Source organism: Simochromis diagramma, unplaced genomic scaffold (genome assembly GCF_900408965.1).
Source record: "Simochromis diagramma unplaced genomic scaffold, fSimDia1.1 OVJJ01000303.1, whole genome shotgun sequence".
Classification (NCBI taxonomy): Eukaryota; Metazoa; Chordata; class Actinopteri; order Cichliformes; family Cichlidae; genus Simochromis; species Simochromis diagramma.
This window is the reverse complement of record NW_024386791.1, coordinates 314,580-326,594: the sequence shown is the minus strand read 5'-3', so window position 1 is coordinate 326,594 and position 12,015 is coordinate 314,580. Positions and strand designations below refer to the sequence as shown.

Genomic DNA, 12,015 nt, shown 5'->3' with positions numbered 1-12,015 from the left:
ATGGCCACATTGCTGACCATTAAGCAAATGTAACTCATTGGAAACCAAGGTTTGCAGGAGAGCATCTCTAAATGCACAACATGTCAAACCTTGAAGTAGATGGGCTGCAGCAGCAGAAGACAACCACAGCGGTTGCCACTTCCGTCAGCCAAGAACAGGAAATTGAGGTCACCAAAATTCAACATTAGAAGACTGGAAAACCATTACCTGGTCTGATGAGTCTCAATGTCCCCTGCATCACTCAGATGGTGTAACCAACATGAAAGTGTGGATCCACCGTGTCTTGCATCAACAGTTCAGGCTGATGGGTTCAGTGTAATGGAATAAAAATATTTTCTTTGGGCCCATTAGCACCAACTGGGTATCAATTAAATACCACAGCCTACCTGAGTATTATTGCATCCCTTTACAACCACACAGTACCCATTTTCTGATGGCTGCTGATGGCTGGATAATGTGCACAAAGCTCAAATCTGGTTTCCTGCATCAGATCTCAATCAAACAGAGCAGAGGCTGTGGTGGAACTGGAGATTCACATCATGCACATGCAAATCTGCAGCAACTGCAACGTTATCATGTCAATGCCAAAGTCTCTGAGGACTGTTTTCAGCATCTTCTCGAATTTATCACACAAAGAATTAAGCTACTTCTGCAGGCAGCCCAATACTAGCAAGTTGTGCCTAATAAAGTGTCTGCTGTTGTATATAGAGCCAGTTCACACCGGTAATAAATCTTTATTTGGTGTGGAGATTGTGCAGACTAGCTAACAAATTAATTATATTGTATATAACATGGGCACATCCATTAAAATGTAGCTGTTTAACATGACCCAGTGGTTTGAAGCTTAGGAGCTAATGCTAGCAGCAGCTTGTAAACTCAGCTAGCATGATTCACTGTGATTAAACGGCATGCTTTATTGTTGGGAATGTTGGGATTAACTTGGTTCTGAGAAAAGCCTCATGTGTATTGTTAGTGTAGTCCAGAATTTTGGCACTTGAATTTTTATTGAATTTAAAGTTACTTTAAAAATTAAAAGGGTTCACTGAGTACCTACTAACCTACAAGCAGCTAACAAGTTTAGAGAACTAAAAACTTCTCATAAGTTCTCATTAGCTAAACTCGGAAAAATTCACAGGTGCAGGAAAATATCACTCTTTGCACTAAAGTGTAAATGAACGCACCACTTTATAAAAAGCTGCTTCTACAAACTGTGCTCATAAACAATATAGAATACATATCGTGGAAGTGTCTAATGTCAGCCTCTCTCTGTGTTTGTGACAGTGCCAGAGGAAGGTTGCCCACACTAACCTGAAGAACTCTTTGTGCTTTCCCCCCCAATTTTACTGGCATCTCTTGCAAGAGTGTCCTCCAGAGACCTGCCTGTTGCAATGTTTTCTCATTTCTCAATGGAAAGGATGTGCACCATTATTTGCTCCTGACATTGCTGAGAGCTGAGCGCATTTATATATAGCAGCGAGAATGGCAGATACTTCTAAACATTTTGACTTTTAGCACCTCAAAGGTGTTTTCATTCAATCGTCACAACAATCTGCAATGCTACAATATGTGTAAAGTATACACTGACTTGGATTAAGGCAATAAAAGATTATACATTAAGTTTGCAGGATGGAGCTACAGTGAGATCATTATTGGCATGAATGGAAGAACAGCTATCGATTATTGGTTCCTGTTGTCTGGTTTAAACTATGTAAGCATTCCTGAAAATGTTTCACTGTAGAAAAGGAGGAACTTGAATTTTACCCATCACTAGTTTGCGCATGGAAATTACTTGAAAGCTTCACAGTTGGTATTAAATTAACCCCTTACAACATTCAGAATGCAGTATGTCACAAAACTTTGTAGCATCTTCTAGCTCACCATGGTAACATTTTTGTATATACCTATTTAGGTTGTGCCTATATGAGTTTGCATATACGCAGGTCTTGTTTAATAAGTGAACAATCTCTTGGAAGAACGTGGGCTGTCAAATCACAACAACGTATTTTACACACCACATATTCTGAGTAATTTCATAAATAATACAGTTATACAGTCCCAATTACTACAGTAGTGAAAAGGTTACTAAGATGCTATAAATTACACTCACCTGACACTTCATTAGGTACATATCGTTAGTACTGGGTTGGGCCCTCTTTTCTCTTCCAGAGCTGCTTAAATTCTTCGTATCATAAAATCAAGAAGGTGTTGGAAACATTCCTCAGAGATTTTGGTTTTTGGCTGCTGCAGATGTATCAGCGGCACGTTCATGATGCAAATCCCACCAAAATCCCAAAGGTGCTATATAAGATCTAAGACTAGGATGTGGAAACTGTGAGTGTGGACTGCTGAGTACAGTGAACTCTATGTCGTGTTAAAGAAACCACCTTGAAATGATCCTAACTCAGTGACGTGTTCTGTTATTCCCCTGCAAGATGGCAGACATGAGCAACAATAATAATCAGGTAGGCTGTGGCATTTAAATGATGCTTAGTTGGTCCTAAGAGGCCCAATTTGTGCCAAGAAACTATCCCACACATGATTTTTTTCTTTTTCTGGGCCATCCTGTGTGAACCCCAGAGGTGGTTATGGAGTTTCCAACATCCTCCTAGAAACTCTTCTGGTCACTTTGACCAATTCTACATATGTAAAAGCATTGAGTTGGTGCCAGTTTACTCGTGTATTCAGTTGGATATTTGAGTTTCAAAGCAGTTTAACAAAGTAGGTAAATCTAAAGGTTGTTTTTTTATCTAAACAGAAGAAACCGGCTGTATGCCAAAACTACCCCAAAGCTAATATCGCTATGAACAAATGAACACATAATGATGAAGTGTAAGAGGATAAAAAACTACAGACAATCAAATTTCTTCATGAATAATATATTAGTCTTTAAAATGCCACACAGCACAGCTCAATGATGGTTTTTTTTGCCTGCACTTCCTATACTAATGGCAACCCATGCACACACAGAACACCCACTACAAGCTGGACTCATGTCCAACTGTGTGTGTTTGTGTGTATACAGCGTAGGTTGACACCAATAGTGTATATTGATTTTCTGATAAATGGCCCCGATGCTGCAGGCTTTCATTAAGAATCAGCTTCTACTGTTGTCTACACTAACAGATATGATGCGGTTTGATTGATCACATACTTTAAAGCTGATCAATACTACACTGGTTGTCTGTGGGAGGGTCATAACCTTAATGGACCTAAATTACACGAAGATGATGTTTTTATGATCCCTTTATTTATTAGGACTGAGGATTACTGACTATTGTGGATCATCCTAATTATTATTACGGTTATTATGATCATGCCAGTGGTTATTCTTATTACTTTTGCTTTCTGTGCTAAATTCTAATACTAAAATTAATTCATCTTTACCTTCGTTTCTCGAGGAAAGTCACGAATCCCCTCATTTCTCTTTCATATTCACACATTAATTTTTGATATTGAATACCTGCAGAAAGTAATAGCTGTTGGCAGCTTTGAAACATATTAGACTTCAGCACAGAGAAACTCGTGTGGTTGCAGCCCTTGTGTGTATTTATGTGCAAGAGGAGGTGCAAAAAAAGCCCATGCAGGAGGAGGTGCAATATACACCTGAGCAAAAAATAGGCTCTTTGAGTGTTGCAGCATAATACTGCTCCTGTGAATTAACCACGCATCACTATTACATTTTAATCGTGCACTGGAGACGGGGAACCTTGAGTTTGTTGAAACTGACGCCTACAGAAACCAGCATCTGCAATGCTAATCACACTCCAGCAAAAGGGCCCCACACACTGGCCTCGTCTTGCCTGTCAAACAAAAAATTCGTCTCCAATAACAACCGAGCACTCGCTGCATCGCTAATGTGTTGCTTAATATGAAAAGAGTCCTCGCTGTCCTCTTGCTTTGGACACATCTATATTCAGAAGAGGAGTGGGAAGTCATGGCTCTTGTCATTATTCGCTGATTTATCTGGGACTCCTTGGATTAGACAACTATTTTATACACTGTTTAATAAAGTTAGTTCTTCTCAAAGTACTTTAAGATCGAGTGTGATTATTTCTGATATGGAGTCATTTAGCACAGGGTAGTTAAAAAAAAAAGTAAACTAATTTGTGTTTTATCGCATCTCTCTGACTAAACATTTGGGGGCTTTTATCTGGTTTCCACTTGTTATAGCCATTTCCTTTTTTTCTTAAGAAAAGTTACATAAAATTCTCATATTCTACACCTTTGTGTCTGCAGTATGCGTGCTAGGCACCCTTTTAAAATATACTGTATTATTAATGTTATGAACATAAATGCCACGTTGCTTTATCCTTTCTAGATTTTTAACCTTGCCACTGGGGCTAAACGTTAGTGCTTAAACTCTAATTCAAGAATATATTTTGCTATGAAGATATTAATAGAAAACAGCAAGAAGACTTATTTAACTTGACGTATCTTTTTCCTTTTCCAATCAGATTAAGTGAGAGGAGAGTCTTCCTCCCTGACTGTGAAACACAGTGAACATGAAACAAACTCAAACATTATAGAGCAACCTGCACAAAAGGACCTAAGTTAATTATATTACTCAAATAAAGCTGTGCAGAATTATTTATTGACGTCCATGAAACTTCTTCTATATGCATTCTGTATATGACAATTCAGAAGCTGAAACATTTGCATTTTATTGTAGTGTTACTGGGAAACCTTAATGACCTTATTACATGTAAAACCCTGGAAATTTAAAGTCTGCTTAATATAATTCATGTGTGTGTTCGTTGGAGGCTCTGACATCTGGGATTGAAAAGTGGCAACTGAACAATATTTAATCAATTATTAATGGTGTAGGTAAAACTGATTCACATGGTAATTATTAAGTAATTAAAGTTTCTGTCTGCAAATCTGCCTTGCATTAATAATGTTGCCTTTCAGCAGCCATCTGTTGTTTTAGTGTCGTCATAATGGGTTATTTCAGAACGATCAGTTTAACGTGCACTAATACCCTGAGAATGTGTTTGACACCTATGGGGTATATTGATTTTCTGACAAACTGTACACATACTGCAGGCTCTCATTAAGAATCACCGAGATTAACTACACAATTACTTTAAAATTCCTCAATAGTAACCCGGTTGGCTGTGGAAAGGTTGAAACCTGAGCACGTCGCAGTAACAGATCACCTGGTAGCTGGATAATAACAATAAATATAATTTTTAATGTTTTTTTTATCACTGTGGATTATCTCTAAAAGAGCGCATCAATGGGAAGGGCAAAGACGTTTTTGCTAATGGAAATGATTTTACTCTCATTCAGCTCAGTCTCTGAGTTATTGTTACTTTGGGAAGTACAATAAATGGGCTCTCGGTGAAAATGACATTTAAACTTCCACGTGGATGATATTTAATTCAGATTCAAGATGAAACAAAAAAAAAAAATTCTCCTGCTTCTCCATGATGAGATTTTGAGAACAAAACACATTAGACCTTCAACTGACCAAGTGACCTCTTTTATGATGCCAGTTATACATTCATGTGCACTGTTATTATATTTCTAATCATAAAAATTCCTCCTATAATGAATCAAATTGTCTACTTTTCTTTTAGCAACCAGATTAGACAGACAGGCCCTGCCATTAGGGATATTTGTATATTTTTGTAGTGCACTTATCCAAAAACTGGTACTGATCTGTGTGCAGATGAACAGTTGGTGGCTTTTGGAGGCAGGTGCGATACATCCCCTTCTAAATCAGCCAAGTATGGCGTAAAGATCTGGTGTAACAGTGATGCCAAAACTCCTTTTCTGCAAAAATTATTTTTAAACTATAATCGAAACCATAACTGATTAGATAAAAGCATTTTTAGTATAAATGTCATTGGAAACCGCAGACAGGTCCATAACTAAATGGTCAGTGACGCAATTTTTGTCATTTTTCCACAGTCGATTTTAAACGATATAACCAAGATGTGATTAAAGTGAAGACTTTCACCCTTAAGTGGTTTAATTAAGTATTGCAATAAATGCGGAGGAATTACAGAAGCACCAAAGTAATGGGCCAGACTAAGATAATGTTAAATATATGGATTTAATAATTGGATGAAAATCATTTGTAGCTAATGACTGCCTGAAGTCTAAAACCTGTGGACATTACTAACTTCTGTAATCCCCTCTTTTAAATACTCTGGCAGGCCTTTACTGCACCCACCTTCACTTCCTGCTTATTTGTGGTTCAGTCACTGTAAAGCCGCTGTATGGGGCTGAGGTCAGGTCACTCACGTGGTCATTGAAGAATATTCACTTTCTTTGCCTCTTGGGCTGATTTTTCTTTGGCATGCTTTCAGTTATTATCCATTTGCACTGAACATAGAGTACCTTCTACTTTTATCAGCAGTCACATCATCAGTAAAAATTAGTGACCTTGTCAGCCTTGCAGGCTAACACAACATTCACGCCATCTTGAATAAGCAAATGCTTCAGCCAATACCTTTTGATTAGCCTTGTCTCGTGCTTTCTTGCTTTGTGGTAGATTTTTGTTCTGTATTCATTGAGATATTTGAATGCTAATCAATAAAATCAAATCAATCAAACATCATGTTTGAACGATGATGTGATATGCTTGGAATGATGAGCTGCTTCTTTCCATCTCCACACTTTTTAATTCCCATCATTCTGGTACAAATCAATCTCGGTTTAACCTGTAAAAATAATTTTATTCAGAACTGTGATGCGTCAGTCAGCAAGTTGGCATACAGACTGGAGCAGTCAGGGATTAAACCTGCAATTAATAGATCACATGCTCTGCCTCCTCAGCTACAGCCACACCAAGCTCTCAGGCTTTTTAGTGAGCTGGTCAATTCATTCCTTATCCCGAAAAGTTGATTCATCTGGTTGCAGCGTTTTCATTGCATTTCGTCACTCATCCAAGTGACTGCAGGTCATTTGCACAATGACTGAAACTAGCACCACTGGCAAACAAAGGGCTGTGAGGTCAGTTTCTTTATCATTTATATTGCAAATTGTCATAACAATTGATCAACACTCACTGATCAAAGACCATTGATGAGTGGCCAGTGGAATAGCTGCAATCACAGGAGTGTTTGGAATTTCTTTTCCTGGATGACTGAGCATGCATCAAGACAAATTCATTCCCTACTTTTAAAATATCAGCCACTGAATGTTTTTTGCTTTCTCACTGATGGGCTTATTTTATTTTTTTTGCCTAATTATGGCCTCGGTCACTTGCATGAAGTTGCTACCAAATGCGAGTAATACATTTAAAATCATAATAAGCTTAATTTATGACGGCATAAGGAGACTGGCCTCACATGGCCATGAAACTGCTTCTCAATCAACTGTTAATTTTGAGCTTTAATGGAATCTGGTCAAATAAAATTTACTTGATTGGTTCATTGGTATATATTCACTTTTAAATATCTCTCTTTATAAATATTTTATACATTTCCTTGTATTTCTCTCAAAATTATTGCTTCATGTTTATGATGCCAAAGAATATTTTTTCGCCTGTACTTAGACTAAGACAGACGTTTTGGTAATAAATGGTGAGATGCAGTTTTAATTATTATCATTTAAATCTGGAGGATCAAGAAAAATGGGCTGACTTTTGCATGCTTAAGGATGGAGGGAAATCAGCCACATCATATCTGTAGGTGTAACTTTGTGATTGCACTGTAATCTATTTTAGTTTCTAATGTTATATTTTATTTTGTTTTTTCTTCTGTCCTTGGTTTGCATGTGCGCTTCTTTTTCTTTTTTTGCCTTTTAGAAATCCCTTTTATGTTTTATTTATGTCTTTTATGTCTTGCCTTGCCTTAGATCTTGTTTCTCTTATTTCCTGTTAGATCACAAACAATAACAGAAAAAAATCCTTGTCACACTTGTTGCAGCAGCATGTAATCAATCCCTATATTCTTCCATTTGGTTTAAGTTGGATTTCTAATGTAATCCAACTAATGCCAATAAAGGGAATCAGTACATGTAAGACAGAGCTTAACAGTCAGCGCATAAAACCCAAACACTGGCATTGCTTTTCTCCATTATTGGCACCATCTGAGGGAAATAAAAGTGCCAAGAATCAGCCAGGCGGTTTGTGTGCAGCTACGCGGGTGGGATGTTAACTCATTAGTTTGCGCACCCACAATGAGGGACAAAAAGAGGGGGGGCTGAGCTTGATTGGTAAGGCTGTGGAGGTCAAGAATACAGTCATGGTAAGTATGACCAGCTGTGGATTACATTGAGGCAGCGTGAAGGTTGATTGGGAGTTGAGTCAGGAGAAAACGGTGGTGGCGTGGTGATTTCCTCAGAGTTTTGTGCACTTGGTTATTACCCAGAAATCCTCCTGTGTGACACAAGACACAGACACGGCAAGCCTTGAAATTTCCTTGCAAGGGAACAGAGGAAGAGATGCGAGAAAGGGAAAGGGAAAAGGAAGCCTGCCAGGGTTGGAGAAAATAAACAATAGAAGGTTGATAGGGTGGTAGGGGAGGACAGAGGGGCGGAGGCAATCCCACCTTACCCCCCCCCCCCCTCCCATTAGCTTATCTCATTCTCCCCCCCGACCCTTAACAAGGGATAGTTTTCTCCTCGTCTCTCATCTTTCTCTCTCCCTCTCTCTATCTCCCGGGACCAAACACACCCCTGACAGGTTGCCATGGAAACGCCTCACACACACAAACGCCCACACACTCACCCACACTTTCTCTCTCTCAGAGACACACGCTCACCATCACTCTCTCTCGATCTTGCAGCGGTAACGCCTGTATCCCCCCTCCAACCCCTCCATTAGCATCCCTCTCGCTTGGATACAGCAGGGGCGGCACTGGCCGAAAGCCCTGAGGTACAGCAGAGTCCTCCATGCACCTAAATTCATTTGTTACAAGAAAACTTCTAAAAATCGTACTTTGGTGAGCACACTGAACAAATCCATACATGCTGTGGCCTTGGATTTTGGGACGCAAAACTATTGTTCCCTTTTTAAAAAAAATGTAATTAAAAAAAGGCTTACAAATGCATTTCTGGTTATTTCCCCTGAACTATGCTCTCTATTATGAAGATAACAATGGCCAGATTCAATTTGCACACAATTACTGTAGCTATGCCATCCTCAATTAATGCCCACGGAAGTCAGAGAAGAGCCAGTAGCTGGAGAGTCCCTTGGCTGAGCATAACTCATTTATAATTCAGTCTTATTTCTCATGCTTAAGGTCAGAACAGGAGCGAGTAAAGTGAGGGTTTTTTGCAAACACTCATCCGCATGAAGGGATATCTACACTATATCTCATCCCCGCAGGCTTTTAGGGATCCTGGTCCACTCTGAGGGGGGTGCAAAAAAAGAACTGTGTTCCTCAGTGTGTTCCTCTGCTGCAGGGCCACACTGACTCACAGCAGAACACCAGCTTCATACAGAGCTTGTGTCATCCCCCGCCGTGCAGCACAGGAGGGTTTTTATCTCTCCACCTTGTCAAGTGTGTTGGTGTCATCATGTCAGACAGTGTATAGATGCGATCTCTTTGCTGCAACAATCTCAAGTGGGGGGGAAAGAAGTCACATCCACACGCGTCACCATTCATGCAGGCGGTGGATTGTCTTTTTAAATTTATGTATATATATTTTTTATATTTTATATTGAGTTTTCAGTCATATGGTATGATACATAAAGTGTGATCACAATGCAGCATCCTTTCTTCCCTCAACACCTACATCCCTCCCAAAACAGAGGCAGAGCTTTTATCTCCATTCACCACCACAGACCTCATGGGGACCTCATCAGCTCTCCTGTTCGCATTTATTTATTTACTTATTTGAATAACTTGCATCCTTCCCCCCTGAAAATATTCTCACACCTCCTGCCCGGAGAGGGACTACGCCTATAGTCTGCTGATGAAACCAAGTGTCAATATCTTTTCTTTTTTTCCCCTTTTTTTTCGCGAGTTATCGCCCAGTTAATGAGTGAGTTGGGAAGGATTTTGTTCATGTTCGTCACGGATTGAAGTGAAATATGAATTTGAGCTTAAAAAATATAAATATATATGTATCTATCTATCTCTATATATATCAGTGTTACAACAATTTAATGGTCGATGAAGTATCACGAGTCTTACCTTTTACCTGCTCCGCCACATGCCAAAATCCACCTTCACGTTTTACATCACTGAGTGGGAGTCCGAGGCGCGCACACTCTTAACACAGACTTGCACAGACTGTGAATGCAATCCTCTCTCTGAGTTGCTGTCCTTCCACTCTGGCTTCCATGGAAAAACTACATTAAAATAGCAGACTTTTCTTTCGTTTTTTTTAATGTGGTTTCCTCTCCGGTTATCACGCAGCTCAGTGTTTCTGAAGTCGGCTCCAGGTTTAACGAAGCATCGGCACCGCGCTGGATCACGGCGCGCGGAGAGAGAGAGCGAGAGAGATGCGTCAAGCCAGCAGCGTGTACAGAGTGGCATTAAATGTTGGCCTTCAGAGTAAAAGCCTGAAAAATGCTCTCTGATGTACAGTTGTGCCAAACAGCTGTCATTTAGTTTAGGTGAATCGTGAATACATTTATAGGTCAGCAATCTGAAGCAGTTTAGTCTCGACTTAGATCATTATTGATCTGGATCATTAAAACGTACAGGACAGTTTATTAGATACACCTTTTCAGCCTTTTCAGTCTTTGAAAATGCTGAAATTTTTTGTGATGTGGTTTCAACAAGGTGCCAGAAACATTTTGGTTCATATTGATGACATTGCAGAGTTTTGGTAGGTTTGTCTTTGCATATACATGATGTAAATCTCCCATTCCATTACATCCCAAAGATGCTCGTTTGACATTTTCTATATTTTCATGTTCAAGGAACCAGTTTGGGATGATTTGAGCTTTGTGACGTGGAGAGATATACTGCTTGAATGAACTGTCATAAGATGGGGATGTGTTGAGGGATGCAACAAAACTCCAACGGGCCAAAGACATGTTCTTCAGAGGTGCTCGTCTGCACGACTTGGTTGTAATGAATGATAATTTTACTTACTCATCCCTTCCTGTCAGCTTGGCCAAGTCACGTATATCATCTTTATTTCTCAGTCTGATACACACTTTGAATTTCAACAGCTCGTTTTGACCATGTCTATATGACTAAATCGATTTAGTTTCTGCCACTGAGAACATAATCAGCTGTACCTAATAAAGTGGCCAGTGAACGTACATATTCAATGTACAAAAGATAGATTTTATTACAACGTCCTTCCACAGAAGCAGCTTTTATTTGAACCTGTGGTGGTTTTAATCTTGTTCATCTAAAGCCAATTTGCAGTCTTGGTTCAGCTGTTATTAAAATGGATCTCGTTTACAGTTGACTTAGTAGCATTGTGATGGCGGGAAGCATTGCATTAGTGCTAAGTGGCCAGATGATAATCTGGGTAATCACAGAGGACGTTTCTGGGTGCAAGACTTAAGGAGGCAGTGCATGGAGGTATAAAGCACACGGTGGAAACTCCAACTTTGTTTTCAAAGCAAGATCAGGCAGATGAAACAGAGCACAGCACCAAATTAAACTTTGTTTAGTGAGCAGAAGTCCCACAAAGTGGAAACTGTTGCCTTGTACAAGATGGCATGATAGATAAAGAATATTTTAATAAATAATGCGAGACTCCATTCAGCAAAAGTCAAGTCAAAAGAATGCTGTGTCCTAGTGGTCTCAGAGGGTGAGGAGGCCACTTCTGAAGAGCTAAAACAAGGCTTAAGGTGGACTAAGATATGCACATAGTGGATAATGGAAAAGGACAGTATGTTTTCCATCCTATAGACACTACTATGTGCAGCTATTTGTCTACTCTAAGGAAGTTATAATAAGAAGTGATTGTGGAAGCTATAAACAACAGTGTATGTCAGATAACCACTCCCTCCGTTTCCCACCTTAAAAGAGAAAAAACACTTTACTTATCCTCTTATCCAGCATAGAAGATCAAATTGAAATAATGCATTAAATGAGGAAATTATTGATAAAGTGCTTAAACACTTGGAAAAGCTCTTTGCTTTCTATCAGC

General features: G+C 39.3%; 1 protein-coding gene across 1 annotated transcript in view; it reads right to left on the bottom strand.

The window, feature by feature from the left end:
• lingo2b (leucine rich repeat and Ig domain containing 2b) overlaps positions 1 to 10,416 on the bottom strand; it is a 37,115-nt gene extending 26,699 nt beyond the window's left edge. The window contains exon 1 of the mRNA XM_040023613.1: positions 10,092 to 10,416. The gene's annotated coding sequence lies outside the window, so the exon portion shown is untranslated. The remainder of the gene's footprint in view (positions 1 to 10,091) is intronic.
• Between the last annotated feature and the right edge of the window lie 1,599 nt (positions 10,417 to 12,015).